Source organism: Mustelus asterias, unplaced genomic scaffold (genome assembly GCF_964213995.1).
Source record: "Mustelus asterias unplaced genomic scaffold, sMusAst1.hap1.1 HAP1_SCAFFOLD_2613, whole genome shotgun sequence".
Taxonomy (NCBI): domain Eukaryota; kingdom Metazoa; phylum Chordata; class Chondrichthyes; order Carcharhiniformes; family Triakidae; genus Mustelus; species Mustelus asterias.
The window spans coordinates 19,378-25,948 of NW_027592558.1; positions in this window are offsets into that span (position 1 = coordinate 19,378).

The window sequence follows — 6,571 nt, forward strand, 5'->3', positions numbered from 1 at the left end:
TAGAAACTGAGCTTCGAGTGGCCCAGGACGAGGCCCCAAGTTTGGTCTTTCTCCACTAAACCCTTTGATTCATGAGTTGGTTTAAGGTTTGTTCTATTTTTATTGTCGGCATTTGAAGAGTTACTTCTGATGAAACAGGTGACAGAGTAATTCTTCCTCTAGACTGTCCCCCATCAAACACTCCCAGGACAGGTACAGCACGGGGTTAGATACAGAGTAAAGCTCCCTCTACACTGTCCCCCATCAAACACTCCCAGGACAGGTACAGCACGGGGTTAGATACAGAGTAAAGCTCCCTCTACACTGTCCCCATCAAACACTCCCAGGACAGGTACAGCACGGAGTTAGATACAGAGTAAAGCTCCCTCTACACTGTCCCCCATCAAACACTCCCAGGACAGGTACAGCACGGGGTTAGATACAGAGTAAAGCTCCCTCGACACTGTCCCCCATCAAACACTCCCAGGACAGGTACAGCACGGGGTTAGATACAGAGTAAAGCTCCCTCTACACTGTCCCCATCAAACACTCCCAGGACAGGTACAGCACGGGGTTAGATACAGAGTAAAGCTCCCTCTACACTGTCCCCATCAAACACTCCCAGGACAGGTACAGCATGGGGTTAGATACAGAGTAAAGCTCCCTCCACACTGTCCCCCTTCAAACACTCCCAGGACAGGTACAGCACGGGGTTAGATACAGAGTAAAGCTCCCTCTACGCTGTCTCCATCAAACACTCCCAGGACAGGTACAGCACGGGGTTAGATACAGAGTAAAGCTCCCTCCACACTGTCCCCCATCAAACACTCCCAGGACAGGTACAGCACGGGGTTAGATACAGAGTAAAGCTCCCTCTGCACTGTCCCCCACCAAACACTCCCAGGACAGGTACAGCACGGGGTTAGATACAGAGTAAAGCTCCCTCTCCACTGTCCCCCACCAAACACTCCCAGGACAGGTACAGCACGGGGTTAGATACAGAGTGAAGCTCCCTCTACACTGTCCCCCATCAAACACTCCCAGGACAGGTACAGCACGGGGTTAGATACAGAGTAAAGCTCCCTCTGCACTGTCCCCATCAAACACTCCCAGGACAGGTACAGCACGGGGTTAGATACAGAGTAAAGCTCCCTCTGCACTGTCCCCATCAAACACTCCCAGGACAGGTACAGCACGGGGTTAGATACAGAGTAAAGCTCCCTCTACACTGTCCCCCATCAAACACTCCCAGGACAGGTACAGCACGGGGTTAGATATGTTAAGATGTAACCGGTGACAACTTTGTATTGGATGTAACGTGACCAATGGATACCAGATGTAAGGGTCAGCTGACCCAGTAAACCATGGAACCAATCACAGGGTGATGTAATAGTCAGCTGACCAGCTGATTCACTGTGAATTGGCATCTGTTGGGAATTGTGGGGAGTTTGGATTGGTCCAGTCCGAGGCCCCAACTTTGGAGTCATGAAGTTTCTTTATTAAACCCTTTCTTTGATTTACACGTTGGAGAAAGTTTTTGTCGCATTTTCATGAGCTGCCTTTCTGAAGAGTTCCGACTGAAGAAACAATGAACGCTGGAAACGGTGTTAATGGCCGCCTCCGAGAGAGAGCCTTGTGTCAGCGACAGCAGGACGAGGCTGAGGGGCAAAGACCAACCTCAGGCCAGGGACCCGGGAGGGGGGCAAGGGAAATGTAAAACACAGGAAGATTTTCAAATTATACAAGAGTCCCAGATGTTTGCAGCTTGGAAACAGGCCCTTCAGCCCAACTTGTCCATGCCGCCCTTTTTCTTTCACCACTAGAATCATAGAATCCCGAGAAGGATGTGTAGGTTCGGTGGATTGGCCATGCCAAATTGCCCCTTCGTGTTCAAAGATGTGTAGGTTAGGTGGATTGGCCATGCCAAATTGCCCCTCAGTGTCCAAAGATGTGCAGGTTTGGTGGATTGGCCATGCCAAATTGTCCCTGAATGTTCAAAGATGTATAGGTTAGGTGGATTGGCCATGCTAAATTGTCCCTCAGTGTCCAAGGATGTGCAGGTTAGGTGGATTGGCCATGCCAAATTGCCCCTTAGTGTCCAAAGATGTGCGGGTTAGGTGGATTGGCCATGCTAAATTGCCCCTTAGTGTCCAAAGATGTGCGGGTTAGGTGGATTGGCCATGCCAAATTGCCCCTTAGTGTCCAAAGATGTGCGGGTTAGGTGGATTGGCCATGCTAAATTGCCCCTTAGTGTCCAAAGATGTGCGGGTTAGGTGGATTGGCCATGCTAAATTGCCCCTTAGTGTCCAAAGATGTGCAGGTTAGGTGGATTGGCCGTGCTAAATTGCCCCTTAGTGTCCAAAGATGTGTAGGTTAGGTGGATTGGCCATGCTAAATTGCCCCTTAGTGTCCAAAGATGTGCACGTTAGGCGGATTGGCCATGCCAAATTGCCCCTGAGTGTTCAAAGATGTGCAGGTTTGGTGGATTGGCCATGCTAAATTGTCCCTCAGTGACCAAAGGTGTGTAGGTCAGTTGGATTGGCCATGCTAAATTGCCCCTTAGTGTCCAAAGATGTGTAGGTTAGGTGGATTGGCCATGCTAAATTACCCTTTAGTGTCCAAAGATGTGCAGGTTAGGTGGATTGGCCATGCTAAATTGCCCCTTAGTGTCCAAAGATGTGCAGGTTAGGTGGATTGGCCATGCTAAAATGCCCCTTAGTGTCCAAAGATGTGCAGGTTAGGTGGATTGGCCACGCTAAATTGCCCCTTAGTGTCCAAAGATGTGCGGGTTAGGTGGATTGGCCATGCTAAATTGTCCCTTAGTGTACAAAGATGTGCAGGTTAGGTGGATTGGCCATGCCAAATTGCCCCTTAGTGTCCAAAGATGTGCAGGTTAGGTGGATTGGCCATGCTAAATTGCCCCTTAGTGTCCAAAGATGTGCGGGTTAGGTGGATTGGCCATGCTAAATTGTCCCTTAGTGTCCAAAGATGTGCAGGTTAAGTGGATTGGCCATGCTAAATTGTCCCTTAGTGTCCAAAGATGTGTAGGTTAGGGGGATTGGCCATGCTAAATTGTCCCTTAGTGTCCAAAGGTGTGCAGGTTAGGTGCAGACTTGATGGGCCAAATGGCCTCTTCAGCGCTGTCGGGATTCTGTGATTCTATGTCATGGACACAATGGTCAGGAAGCTTCGAGGACTAAAATAGGTGCTGAGAGTGGTTAAAGTTTAGATGACAGAAGCTAAGTTTAGTTTATTTTATTAATGTCACAGGTTGGCTTACATTAACACTGCAATGAAGTTACTGTGAAAATCCCCTAGTCGCCACAGTCCTGTTCGGGTCACACTGAGGGAGAATTTAGCACGGCCAATCCACCCTAACCAGCACGTCTTTTGGACAGTGGGAGGAAACCGGAGCACCCGGAGGAAACCCACGCCGACACGGGGAGAACGTGCAGACTCCGCATAGACAGTGACCTGTCCTGGTCCCTCCACGCCGACACTATAGTTAAGAAAGCCCCACCAACGCCTCTACTTTCTCAGGAGGTGAAGGAAATTTGGCATGTCCGCTACGACTCTCACCAACTTTTACAGATGCCCCATAGAAAGCATCCTTTCCGGGGTGTATCACAGCTTGGTCTGGGGCTCCTGCTGTGCCCAAGACCGCAAGAAACTACAAAGGGTCGTGAATGTAGCCCAATCCCATCACGCAAACCCCAGCCTCCCATCCATTGACTCCGTCTACACTTCCCGCTGCCTTGGGGGAAAAGCAGCCGGCATAATCAAGGACCCCCCCCACGTACCCCGGACATTCTCTCTTCCACCTTCTTCCGTCGGGAAAAAGATACAAAAGTCTGAGGTCACGTACCGACCGACTCAAGAACAGCTTCTTCCCTGCTGCTGTCAGACTTTTGAATGGACCTACCTTACCTTACGCTGATCTTTCTCTACACCCCTAGCTGTGACTGTAACACTACATTCTGCACCCTCTCCTTTCCTTCTCTATGAACGGTATGCTTTGTCTGTATCGTGCGCAAGAAACAATACTTTTCACTGTATCCCAATACATGTGACGATAATAAATCAAATCCTTTTCCTTCTCCCCTCTGTACTCTATGAACGGTATGCTTTGTCTGTATAGCGCGCAAGAAACAATACTTTTCACTGTATCCGGGTACATAGAACATAGAACATAACTGCATCATTATCCCCGGACTCCTAAACTCAATCCCTCGATTGATAAAGGCCAGCACACCATACGCCTTCTTAACCACCTCCTCCACCTGCGGGGCCGATTTTAGAGTCCTCTGGACCCGGACCCCAAGGTCCTTCTGATCCTCTACACTGCTAAGAGTCTTACCCTTGATATTATACTCCTTCATCCCATTTGACCTGCCAAAATGGACCACTACACATTTATCCGGGTTGAAGTCCATCTGCCACTTCTCCGCCCGGTCTTGCATCCTATCTATGTCACGCTGCAGCTTCTGACATCCCTCCAGACTATCCACAACCCCACCAACCTTCGTGTCGTCGGCAAACTTACCAACCCATCCCTCCACTTCCTCATCCAGGTCATTTATGAAAATGACAAACAGCAAGGGTCCCAGAACAGATCCCTGGGGCACTCCACTGGTCACTGACCTCCATTTAGAAAAAGACCCATCTATACCCACTCTCTGCCTCCTTTGGGCAAGCCAGTTCTGGATCCACAAGGCAACAGCCCCTTGGATCCCATGCCCTCTCACATTCTCGAGAAGTCTTGCATGGGGGACCTTATCGAACGCCTTGCTGAAGTCCATGTAAACCACATCTACCGCCTTCCCTTCGTCAATGTGTTTGGTCACATTTTCGAAGAACTCCACCAGGCTCGTAAGGCACGATCTGCCCTTGACAAAGCCATGCTGAGTATTCTTGAGCATACTAAACCTCTCTAAATGCTCATAAATCCTGTCCCTCAGAATCTTCTCCGTCAACTTACCAACCACTGAGGTTAGACTCACCGGTCGGTAATTTCCCGGGCTATCCCTATTCCCCTTCTTGAATATAGGAACCACATCCGCAATCCTCCGGAACCTCTCCCCTCTCCATCGATGACGCAAAGATCATCGCCAGAGGCTCTGCAATCTCTTCCCTCACCTCCTACAGTAACCTGGGGTACATCCCATCCGGACCCGGCGACTTATCTATTTTGATGCTGTTCAAAATTTCCAACACATACACGTGACAATAATAAATCAAATCAAATCCTTTTCCTCTCTGTACGAAGAACATAAGAACTAGGAGCAGGAGTAGGCCATCTGGCCCCTCGAGCCTGCCCCGCCATTCAATAAGATCACGGCTGATCTTTCCGTGGACTCAGCTCCACTTACCCGCCCGCTCACCATAACCCTTAATTCCTTCACTGTTCAAAAATCTATCCATCCTTGCCTTAAAAACATTCAATGAGGGAGCCTCAACTGGGCAGGGAATTCCACAGATTCACAACCCTTTGTGTGAAGAAGTTCCTCCTCAACTCAGTCCTAAATCTGCTCCCCCTTATTTTGAGGCCATACCCCCTAGTTCTGGTTTCACCCGCCAGTGGAAACAACCTCCCAATCTTATCTATTCCCTTAATAATCTTAAATGTTTCTGTAAGAACAGTACTCTATGAACGGTATGCTTTGTCCGTACAGCGCGCAAGAAGTGGAGTATTGTGTACAGTTTTGGTCACCTAGTTACAGGAAGGATGTAAATAAGGTTGAAAGAGTGCAGAGAAGGTTCACAAGGATGTTGCCGGGACTTGAGAAGCTGAGTTACAGAGAGAGATTGAATAGGTTGGGACTTTATTCCCTGGAGCGCAGAAGATTGAGGGGAGATTTGATAGAGGTGTATAAGATTTTGATGGGTATCGATAGAGTGAATGCAAGCAGGCTTTTTCCGCTGAGTTTGCACATTCTCCTCGTGTCTGCGTGGGTTTCCTCCGGGTGCTCCGGTTTCCTCCCACGGTCCAAAGATGTGCGGGTTAGGTTGATTGGCCGTGCTAAAATTGCCCCTTAGTGTCCTGGGATGCGTAGATTAGAGGGATTAGTGGGTAAAATATGTCGGGATCTGGGAGTAGGGCCTGGGTGGGATTGTGGTCGGTGCAGACTCGATGGGCCGAATGGCCTCTTTCTGTACTGTAGGCTTTCTATGATTCTCCTATGAGAGGGCATGGGTTAAGGGTGAAAGGAGAAAAGTTTAAAGGGAATATTAGGGGGGGCTTCTTCACGCAGAGAGTGGTGGGAGTGTGGAATGAGCTGCCGGATAAAGTGGTAAATGCGGGGTCACTTTTAACATTTAAGAAAAACTTGGACGGGTTCATGGATGAGAGGGGTGTGGAGGGATATGGTCCAAGTGCAGGTCAGTGGGACGAGGCATAAAATGGTTCAGCACAGACAAGAAGGGCCAAAAGGCCTGTTTCTGAGCTGTAATTTTCTATGGTTCTAAGAAACAATACTTTTCACTGGATCCCAATACACGTGACAATAATAAATCAAACCAGACAGAGACCCGAGCTGGGAATCGAACCCAGGTCCCTGGCTCCGTGAGACAGCAGTGCTAACCCACTGTGCCC